At 38.5% G+C, this 11,478-nt stretch overlaps 2 non-coding genes across 2 annotated transcripts; both read right to left on the bottom strand.

Moving 5' to 3' along the window:
- Positions 1–1,723: 1,723 nt before the first annotated feature.
- LOC148872266 (small nucleolar RNA R71) lies at positions 1,724–1,830 on the bottom strand. Its single transcript, XR_016108601.1, has one exon. It is a non-coding gene; the product is annotated as a small nucleolar RNA R71 (small nucleolar RNA).
- A 6,783-nt stretch (positions 1,831–8,613) lies between these two features.
- On the bottom strand, positions 8,614–8,720 carry LOC148872265 (small nucleolar RNA R71). Its single transcript, XR_016108599.1, has one exon. It is a non-coding gene; the product is annotated as a small nucleolar RNA R71 (small nucleolar RNA).
- Positions 8,721–11,478: the final 2,758 nt, after the last annotated feature.

Below are 11,478 nucleotides of genomic sequence, written 5' to 3'. Positions count from 1 at the left end.
GATTTCAGCTGTGCATGAATAGAAAGTCTAACAGATCTGAATGGGTGTGTGCAGCCGTGTGTACTACATTCCAATAAGTGTATACTCCATCAAGGGCTACATTGATGGAGCCATGTTTCTTCTCTTGATACTTGATTGTTCCATCTTAGTTTCAGTTTTAATATAGCTTATGCAAATCAAATTTCTCTTCTTCTTTTGGTTCTAAAAAAAAATACAAATAAATAAATAAATAAATCTCAAAATGAGTTCAGATCTGAATTGCATTCATCAATCAGACCTGCACTCATCCAAAAAGATTTTGGTTGCATTGCTGTATTTTGTTTTAGTTTTCTTCCTTTAAAAAAAAAAAAAAAAAGGAAAGAAAAGAAAAATAGAAAAAGAAAAGAAAAAGAAAATAAGATCCCAGCATCCACACCATGGTGAATACAGGTCTGATTTCAGATTATTTTTTTCTACTAATTGATTTCGGTTTTGTGCAGATCTGTATACAGCATGTTTCATTGCTAATATCAGTAGGTTATCCTACTGAATTGCTCAGTTTTAGTATGGCTACTCCATCTGGTGTTTGGTGATGCATAGCTCATCAAAACAGTGGGCTCAGATCTGATATTTAGTAGCCTTCCAATATGGAAATCAGACCTGAGCACAACTGTACTGTTATCAGCAGCTGCTATTATATTTATTGTTGTTCTCAGTGGCTTCTGAGATTTCAGAGCTGATCTCAATTTTGTGTGGAACTGATGTCTGAATTGCTATCAATCCTTTGTACATTGACTTCAGTTTAGTGTATTGACCTTCAGTAGCACAGAAGAGCCTTTTAATATGAAACTCAGACCTGAACACAATCACTGCTGATCCGCACTTGGCTGTCCTCAGTAGCTACTAAGATTTCATAACTGTATATTACTGTTCTCAGTAGCTACTGAGATTTCAGTTCTCAGCAGTTTAGATCTGTGTAATTAAATCCCGTCCCTGATTTCAGCAATATAAAGAAGAGGAATTTGTAAACTGTTGTTCTACTCAGAGATTACTGAATTCAGACCTGTTTGTAAATTGCTACTGAATTCTGTATATTGAATAAAATGTTGATATGCTTTTAGTTAGCTGCATTTATTTATTTTAGGATGTAGGTTTGTATATTCCAATACTTCACTTTACATTTTCAGTTGTAATAGGATTAGTTATTTATTTTCTTTTGTGAATATTGGCCTTTTTATTGCTTTGACCTTTACAGTTTATGACAAGCAGACCTGAACTAGAAGAGATCCTTTACGACCCGGAGATTGAACGGACTCTCCGTGTCCGTTTGAGAGCTGCTAAGCAAGTCAGACAAGAAGCACAAGAAATGGCTGAACAAAGAACTATGATGGATTATGCCAAGCCTACCCTCACCGGGACTGTCTCCAGCATTATCAGGCCAACTATTGCTGCCAATAACTTCGAAATTAAACCGGCCATAATCCAAATGATACAAAATACGGTTCAGTTTTGTGGTATGGCCCATGAGGATCCGAATGCCCATATTGCTAACTTCTTGGAAATCTGTGACACCTTCAAACACAATGGGGTAAGTGATGATGCCATCCGGCTGAGGTTATTCCCATTTTCTTTGAAGGATAAAGCCAAAGCTTGGTTGAACTCATTACCGGCAGGATCTATAGCCACATGGGACGAAATGGCCAGCCGTTTTCTCTCTAAATATTTTCCCCCTTCTAAAACTGCTAAAATGAGGAATGACATCACTACTTTTTTCCAGCAAGAGGGGGAATCTCTCTATGAGTCCTGGGAACGTTACAAGGAGCTACTAAGGAGGGTTCCTCACCATGGCCTTCCGATTTGGCTGCAGGTGCAAACATTTTATAATGGTCTGACCGATTCAAACAAGACCATCTTAGATGCAGCAGCTGGGGGCTCCATAAACAATAAGACTCCCGAGGTTGCCCATGCACTCATCGAGGAGATGGCAGCCAATAACTACCAATGGCATTCAGAAAGGACACCAGTTAGAAAGCAGCATGGCCTTCATAATGTGGATACATACACAGCTCTCTCTGCACAAATAGGAGCACTTAGCAAAAAATTTGATGAGATGCAGATGGCAGCTATGCATATACAGTATGATAAGTGTGGGGGAGGCCATGATAGCACTGAATTCCAAGTTGGCAGTCAGACTTTTCAGTCCACAGAACAAGTAGACTTTGTTGGCAACTTTACAAGACAGCCAGGAAATCAGTACCATCATGCCCATAACCCCGGATGGAGAGGCCACCTGAATCAGCATGCACCTAAGCCTTTCCACCAAAACTTCTATCAGCCGGAACCGAAATCTAACTTGGAGGAGCTGATGACCAAGTTCATAGCTAGTGCGGAAAATAGATTTCAGAAAAACGAAACATCGATAAGGAACTTGGAAACTCAGGTTGGGCAGCTGGCACAGATGATTTCAGAAAGGGCTCCGGGTACCTTACCTAGTAACACCATGGTAAACCCAAGGGAACAAGAGGCTGTTGGGAGAATTCCCAATTCAGATACTTAGTCATAAACTGTCTTACTTGCTTTTTGTTTTTATTTTTCATAGCATTTAAGTTTAGTTAGCTTTTCTTAGAATTTAATTGAATAAAGATACTGATCTCCTCTTCTAGTTTGCAAGTGATTTCTAGCAGAAGAAGTTTTCCACCGACAACATATTGCAGAATTTAAGAATGATCTTCAGGGAAGTCCTCTAAATACCTCCTATTACTTGATGATGCTCTTGCTAGTTTTATTGTTACTGCCTAACACTACGAACATTGAGGACAATGTTCATCTTAAGTGTGGGGGAGTGAGCCTGAGGCTAGGGTATGGGGGCTGAAACCATGCACCCCAACACACATATGCAGGCAATGACATGACCAAAAGAAAAAAAAAAAAAGACTTGAACCCCTCAAGTTCATTACTATTTATTTGATGATTTTTTTTAAGAAGGAATTCAATGAGTTGAGGGAGACTGATGTACTTGTTAAGTTTTTATTCTTGTGAATGACCCAATTTGATATATGCATGAGAAAAGGGGAGTTGAATATGCCTTTCAGCATGACTAGCCCTAACTTCCTTCATGTGTATGGAAGCCCTTGATTTCATTGTTAATGGTCAAGAGAGCTAGTGCACATCTGAAGTGCTAATTCTTGAGGTTCAATAATTGCAAAGAAGGACAAAAGCCCAAATTGACTCCGCTATTTTGAGTTGAATAGTAAAACTAGCAGCTCAGAACATGAGTCCTACCTCAAGTAAGTGACCAGTGTGAGATGGAGCATAAGATGCACTCACACCAAAAAAAAAAAAAAAAAAAAAAAAAAAGAGATAGAAAAGTGTGTGAGATGGAGCATAAAATGCACTCACACCGAAAAAAAAAAAAAAAAAAAAAAAAGAAAAGAAAAGGGTGAGATGGAGCATAAGATGCACTCACCCCTAGAATTAAGAAATTGTGGTGATAGCTGAGGTTCAAAGGGGCACTCTAAAGTTGAACTCTCATTGATATTCAGTTACAGATGTGAAACTTAGTGAAATTTGATTATTAACCTTGACAATTAAGGAGCTGATTTATATATGAATTAGGAGTGAAGGGTAGACTATGATGAAATTCATATTCTCCTTTCCTTGGATCTGATACATATCTTAATTGGTAATTTACAAGAATAAGAGTTGAGCACTTACAAAAGTTCCCCGACTACTCAATGCATTTCTATCTTAAAAAGTTCACCAGGTAAATGGTGAGAACAGAAGGGGGGAATGTTAAGTTTATGGCTGATGTCTTTGCTTGAGGACAAGCAAAAGCTTAAGTGTGGGGGTATTTGATGAACTTACAATTTATCTATAATTTTTGAGGACTTTAGCATGGATTTTTATGCCGGTTTTATTAATTTTTGCCTTAATTTAGCTTAATGCTAAGAATAGGTTCAGGGATAATCAATCCAAGAGAATGAAGGAAAAATGCAAGAAAAGAAGGTTCAAAAAGACCAATTTCAGTCCAGCCCGGTCGTGGAAGCAAGAGAGAGCACTTCGGCCCAAGAAGAGCAAGTGAAACTCTTTGGAAAATCCAAGGGAAGAAGCCTAGCTATGAGGAGAATTCGGCCCAGCAAGGAAGGCCCATTTTTAGCCCAAATAACAGCCTAGAGTGTAGCCCACATGAGCTCAAAAGCAAGCTAAGTTGTAGCCCAAATAGCAGCCCAAAGGGAGCTAGGGGCGGCAACTTCTAGGAGTTTCTTGAAGAGAAGGAGGGAGCACTCTAGAAGGTTCATGAGGGGTGTAATACACCCCATTCTAGAGGCTTCAAGAAGGGGCAAGAGCCCCTTGAAAAACTATATAAGGAGGCCTCTAGGAGGGGAGAAAGTTGTTCAATTGCTTGAGAGAAAGGCTCTTCCACTCTTAGAGGTTCGGCCACCTTGAGAGAAGAGAAGAGAAGAAGGCTAGGCGCAAGGAAGAAGAAGAAGAAGGGCTGAAGGAAGTTCAAGACAAGCAAGCTAGAAGAAGAAGGTGAGTTCGAATTGAGAGTTTGTGATTCAAAGATCTTCTGTAATAAATCATTTGTAGTTTCATTCTCTTTTGATTTGAATTCAGTTTCTTAGTTATATGTTCTTTCTTCTTTCTCCTTGTTTCCATTCTTCCTTGATGTATTTCAGCTTGTAAAATTTCAGTTCAGCAATCTAATTCTTTTTGATTCATTCAAATGATCATGCATTGTACTTGAAGTTTCTTGAATAAGGGTGTGATTGCAGATCAATTCGGCCAACTAACCTTCAAAACTCAGATCTGAATTCTCAGATCTGAGATTGCAAGATCTGAATTGCTTGAAAGAGAATTCAGATCTGCAAATTTCAGATTGGGCGAATTAATCTACAGCTTGGAATTCCTAGAGTGCTTGAGAGAGACTCTAGGAATTCAGATCTACTATTCAAGAACTGAATTGAGTGCAAGGTTAGAGATAACTTGCACAATTCAGTTGGTGATCAATTCAGATTTGAATTGATGCCTTAGAAGTGTTTGAAGAAATGCATGCATGGGGATTAGATTCTTGCTAGAGATAGAAGAACCGTCACTCATGCATAGGATGAACATGCGCTTGAGAGAGGCTGTTCATGACCTTGGGGTTTCACCAAACCAAGGCTCAATCATGATTCATTCGAATGATCCAAATTGATAGATTGCTGAATTCTGAGATTGACATTTACTGCTTACTCTTCTAACCTGAATTGAAGGCAATTGGACCAATGATTTAGATAGATTTAAATTTAGGATTTCTTAGCTTTCATTAGAGTTTTGATTTATTTGTTGATCAGATAAGAAATGTTCAATTTAGTATTGGTAATTGTTTCCTAAATCCTCGTGGGAACGATACTTCACTCACTACTTTATTACTTGAACGGCTAGTGCACTTGCTAGTGTCACAATGAGCAACACATCAAGTTTTTGGCGCCGCTGCCGGGGATTTAGAGAAGCAATATTAGGAAACATTGAGCATTCTTAATCTGATCTCATTCAGCATTGCATTCATAGTTGGGTTAATTTGCTAACTTTTTCATTTCAGCTTGGACTGCAACTGCTGTACTCATGTAGTTATGTTTCTTCTTTCTTAAGTAGATTACTCTCTTTTTCTGGTTTCAGTTTCATTTTAATAAAGGCATATTTGATTTCTATTCAATCTTGATGTTGTTCCCTTCAAAAATAAAAAAAAAAAAAGAAAAAAAAATTTCATAAAAAACATGAGTGTTGCAGATCTGAGTTGCATTCGGCACTCAGATCAGCAGATTTCAGATCTGTAGCACTCAGCCGAAAAGAGTTGCTTGTGTTTCAGACTTTATTTTTTTTTTCTTTCTTTCATTACAAAAAGAAAAAAACAAATTAAAAAAAACAAAGGGGAGATCTTTTGAACAATAAGAGGAGCAATTGAGAATTCGGATCAGAACTCAGATCTGAGTTCAGATCTGAATTCTGCTACAGCAGATTTGCAACAGTTCAGATCTGAGTTCCTCTGAACTCAGACCTGAACTGATGAAATTTTGAGGGGAATTGGGTGTCATCACCACCCCAATTCACCCTAGGGCACTTCTACTATTCCCCAAAAACAATTTGGTAGCAATAACTGAAGGTAAGGCAATTGAGATTTCAGATCCGAACTCAGACTTGAGTTCAGACCTGAACTCTGCTATAGCAGAACTGCAATACTCAGAAAAAAAAAAAAAATCTGTTCTCAGCCCTTTATTATTCCTTTCTTTCGTTGCAAAAAGAAAAAAAATATATATTTAGATAGTGAAAAAAAAAAAGAGAGAGAGAAAGAACCATGGAAACCAAGGATTCGGATCAGAACTCAGATCTGAGTTCAGATCTGAGTTCTGCTGTAGCAGATCTGCAACAGTTCAGATCTGAGTTCTCTTGAACTCAGACCTGAACTGATGTAAATTTAAAGGATAATTGGGGGTTATCGTCACCCCAATACACCCTACAAAAAAATCTGCTATCTCCCAAAAACAATTGGATAGTCATGGTTGAAGAAATTCGGATCTGCAACCACCTAGATCTGAACTGGGGTTGTGAACAGAGCAGGATACAGGGCATACTTTGCTGTATTAAATAACTTGTACTCCGATCTATCTAAGCTGATTTGGTTGAAGAAAAGTATATTTAATCTGAGAATTTTTTTTATGCCTCAAGAGATTTCATGAAAAGTGGCACTTCCACACCATTTTTCTATTAGAGTTCAGACCTATAGCAGGGCTACTATAGCAGACCTGCTACAGCAAGACTGAACCAGGGCAGGTTTTGAACAGGTTTGTATTACAATTAACATTACTAAATTGGCATTGTGAATTGTCCTAGGCAGATCTTTGAAATTTTTTTTCAAGATAGATAGCTCTGATTTCAGCTGTGCATGAATAGAAAGTCTAACAGATCTGAATGGGTGTGTGCAGCCGTGTGTACTACATTCCAATAAGTGTATACTCCATCAAGGGCTACATTGATGGAGCCATGTTTCTTCTCTTGATACTTGATTGTTCCATCTTAGTTTCAGTTTTAATATAGCTTATGCAAATCAAATTTCTCTTCTTCTTTTGGTTCTAAAAAAAAAATACAAATAAATAAATAAATAAATCTCAAAATGAGTTCAGATCTGAATTGCATTCATCAATCAGACCTGCACTCATCCAAAAAGATTTTGGTTGCATTGCTGTATTTTGTTTTAGTTTTCTTCCTTTAAAAAAAAAAAAAAAAGGAAAGAAAAGAAAAATAGAAAAAGAAAAGAAAAAGAAAATAAGATCCCAGCATCCACACCATGGTGAATACAGGTCTGATTTCAGATTATTTTTTTCTACTAATTGATTTCGGTTTTGTGCAGATCTGTATACAGCATGTTTCATTGCTAATATCAGTAGGTTATCCTACTGAATTGCTCAGTTTTAGTATGGCTACTCCATCTGGTGTTTGGTGATGCATAGCTCATCAAAACAGTGGGCTCAGATCTGATATTTAGTAGCCTTCCAATATGGAAATCAGACCTGAGCACAACTGTACTGTTATCAGCAGCTGCTATTATATTTATTGTTGTTCTCAGTGGCTTCTGAGATTTCAGAGCTGATCTCAATTTTGTGTGGAACTGATGTCTGAATTGCTATCAATCCTTTGTACATTGACTTCAGTTTAGTGTATTGACCTTCAGTAGCACAGAAGAGCCTTTTAATATGAAACTCAGACCTGAACACAATCACTGCTGATCCGCACTTGGCTGTCCTCAGTAGCTACTAAGATTTCATAACTGTATATTACTGTTCTCAGTAGCTACTGAGATTTCAGTTCTCAGCAGTTTAGATCTGTGTAATTAAATCCCGTCCCTGATTTCAGCAATATAAAGAAGAGGAATTTGTAAACTGTTGTTCTACTCAGAGATTACTGAATTCAGACCTGTTTGTAAATTGCTACTGAATTCTGTATATTGAATAAAATGTTGATATGCTTTTAGTTAGCTGCATTTATTTATTTTAGGATGTAGGTTTGTATATTCCAATACTTCACTTTACATTTTCAGTTGTAATAGGATTAGTTATTTATTTTCTTTTGTGAATATTGGCCTTTTTATTGCTTTGACCTTTACAGTTTATGACAAGCAGACCTGAACTAGAAGAGATCCTTTACGACCCGGAGATTGAACGGACTCTCCGTGTCCGTTTGAGAGCTGCTAAGCAAGTCAGACAAGAAGCACAAGAAATGGCTGAACAAAGAACTATGATGGATTATGCCAAGCCTACCCTCACCGGGACTGTCTCCAGCATTATCAGGCCAACTATTGCTGCCAATAACTTCGAAATTAAACCGGCCATAATCCAAATGATACAAAATACGGTTCAGTTTTGTGGTATGGCCCATGAGGATCCGAATGCCCATATTGCTAACTTCTTGGAAATCTGTGACACCTTCAAACACAATGGGGTAAGTGATGATGCCATCCGGCTGAGGTTATTCCCATTTTCTTTGAAGGATAAAGCCAAAGCTTGGTTGAACTCATTACCGGCAGGATCTATAGCCACATGGGACGAAATGGCCAGCCGTTTTCTCTCTAAATATTTTCCCCCTTCTAAAACTGCTAAAATGAGGAATGACATCACTACTTTTTTCCAGCAAGAGGGGGAATCTCTCTATGAGTCCTGGGAACGTTACAAGGAGCTACTAAGGAGGGTTCCTCACCATGGCCTTCCGATTTGGCTGCAGGTGCAAACATTTTATAATGGTCTGACCGATTCAAACAAGACCATCTTAGATGCAGCAGCTGGGGGCTCCATAAACAATAAGACTCCCGAGGTTGCCCATGCACTCATCGAGGAGATGGCAGCCAATAACTACCAATGGCATTCAGAAAGGACACCAGTTAGAAAGCAGCATGGCCTTCATAATGTGGATACATACACAGCTCTCTCTGCACAAATAGGAGCACTTAGCAAAAAATTTGATGAGATGCAGATGGCAGCTATGCATATACAGTATGATAAGTGTGGGGGAGGCCATGATAGCACTGAATTCCAAGTTGGCAGTCAGACTTTTCAGTCCACAGAACAAGTAGACTTTGTTGGCAACTTTACAAGACAGCCAGGAAATCAGTACCATCATGCCCATAACCCCGGATGGAGAGGCCACCTGAATCAGCATGCACCTAAGCCTTTCCACCAAAACTTCTATCAGCCGGAACCGAAATCTAACTTGGAGGAGCTGATGACCAAGTTCATAGCTAGTGCGGAAAATAGATTTCAGAAAAACGAAACATCGATAAGGAACTTGGAAACTCAGGTTGGGCAGCTGGCACAGATGATTTCAGAAAGGGCTCCGGGTACCTTACCTAGTAACACCATGGTAAACCCAAGGGAACAAGAGGCTGTTGGGAGAATTCCCAATTCAGATACTTAGTCATAAACTGTCTTACTTGCTTTTTGTTTTTATTTTTCATAGCATTTAAGTTTAGTTAGCTTTTCTTAGAATTTAATTGAATAAAGATACTGATCTCCTCTTCTAGTTTGCAAGTGATTTCTAGCAGAAGAAGTTTTCCACCGACAACATATTGCAGAATTTAAGAATGATCTTCAGGGAAGTCCTCTAAATACCTCCTATTACTTGATGATGCTCTTGCTAGTTTTATTGTTACTGCCTAACACTACGAACATTGAGGACAATGTTCATCTTAAGTGTGGGGGAGTGAGCCTGAGGCTAGGGTATGGGGGCTGAAACCATGCACCCCAACACACATATGCAGGCAATGACATGACCAAAAGAAAAAAAAAAAAAGACTTGAACCCCTCAAGTTCATTACTATTTATTTGATGATTTTTTTTAAGAAGGAATTCAATGAGTTGAGGGAGACTGATGTACTTGTTAAGTTTTTATTCTTGTGAATGACCCAATTTGATATATGCATGAGAAAAGGGGAGTTGAATATGCCTTTCAGCATGACTAGCCCTAACTTCCTTCATGTGTATGGAAGCCCTTGATTTCATTGTTAATGGTCAAGAGAGCTAGTGCACATCTGAAGTGCTAATTCTTGAGGTTCAATAATTGCAAAGAAGGACAAAAGCCCAAATTGACTCCGCTATTTTGAGTTGAATAGTAAAACTAGCAGCTCAGAACATGAGTCCTACCTCAAGTAAGTGACCAGTGTGAGATGGAGCATAAGATGCACTCACACCAAAAAAAAAAAAAAAAAAAAAAAAAAAGAGATAGAAAAGTGTGTGAGATGGAGCATAAAATGCACTCACACCGAAAAAAAAAAAAAAAAAAAAAAAAAAGAAAAGAAAAGGGTGAGATGGAGCATAAGATGCACTCACCCCTAGAATTAAGAAATTGTGGTGATAGCTGAGGTTCAAAGGGGCACTCTAAAGTTGAACTCTCATTGATATTCAGTTACAGATGTGAAACTTAGTGAAATTTGATTATTAACCTTGACAATTAAGGAGCTGATTTATATATGAATTAGGAGTGAAGGGTAGACTATGATGAAATTCATATTCTCCTTTCCTTGGATCTGATACATATCTTAATTGGTAATTTACAAGAATAAGAGTTGAGCACTTACAAAAGTTCCCCGACTACTCAATGCATTTCTATCTTAAAAAGTTCACCAGGTAAATGGTGAGAACAGAAGGGGGGAATGTTAAGTTTATGGCTGATGTCTTTGCTTGAGGACAAGCAAAAGCTTAAGTGTGGGGGTATTTGATGAACTTACAATTTATCTATAATTTTTGAGGACTTTAGCATGGATTTTTATGCCGGTTTTATTAATTTTTGCCTTAATTTAGCTTAATGCTAAGAATAGGTTCAGGGATAATCAATCCAAGAGAATGAAGGAAAAATGCAAGAAAAGAAGGTTCAAAAAGACCAATTTCAGTCCAGCCCGGTCGTGGAAGCAAGAGAGAGCACTTCGGCCCAAGAAGAGCAAGTGAAACTCTTTGGAAAATCCAAGGGAAGAAGCCTAGCTATGAGGAGAATTCGGCCCAGCAAGGAAGGCCCATTTTTAGCCCAAATAACAGCCTAGAGTGTAGCCCACATGAGCTCAAAAGCAAGCTAAGTTGTAGCCCAAATAGCAGCCCAAAGGGAGCTAGGGGCGGCAACTTCTAGGAGTTTCTTGAAGAGAAGGAGGGAGCACTCTAGAAGGTTCATGAGGGGTGTAATACACCCCATTCTAGAGGCTTCAAGAAGGGGCAAGAGCCCCTTGAAAAACTATATAAGGAGGCCTCTAGGAGGGGAGAAAGTTGTTCAATTGCTTGAGAGAAAGGCTCTTCCACTCTTAGAGGTTCGGCCACCTTGAGAGAAGAGAAGAGAAGAAGGCTAGGCGCAAGGAAGAAGAAGAAGAAGGGCTGAAGGAAGTTCAAGACAAGCAAGCTAGAAGAAGAAGGTGAGTTCGAATTGAGAGTTTGTGATTCAAAGATCTTCTGTAATAAATCATTTGTAGTTTCATTCTCTTTTGAT

The sequence above is a fragment of the Nelumbo lutea genome, chromosome 2, assembly GCF_056320005.1.
Source record: "Nelumbo lutea isolate HS-2025 chromosome 2, American lotus-T2T, whole genome shotgun sequence".
NCBI classification, from domain to species: Eukaryota; Viridiplantae; Streptophyta; class Magnoliopsida; order Proteales; family Nelumbonaceae; genus Nelumbo; species Nelumbo lutea.
This window is presented reverse-complemented; position numbering and strand designations above follow the sequence as displayed.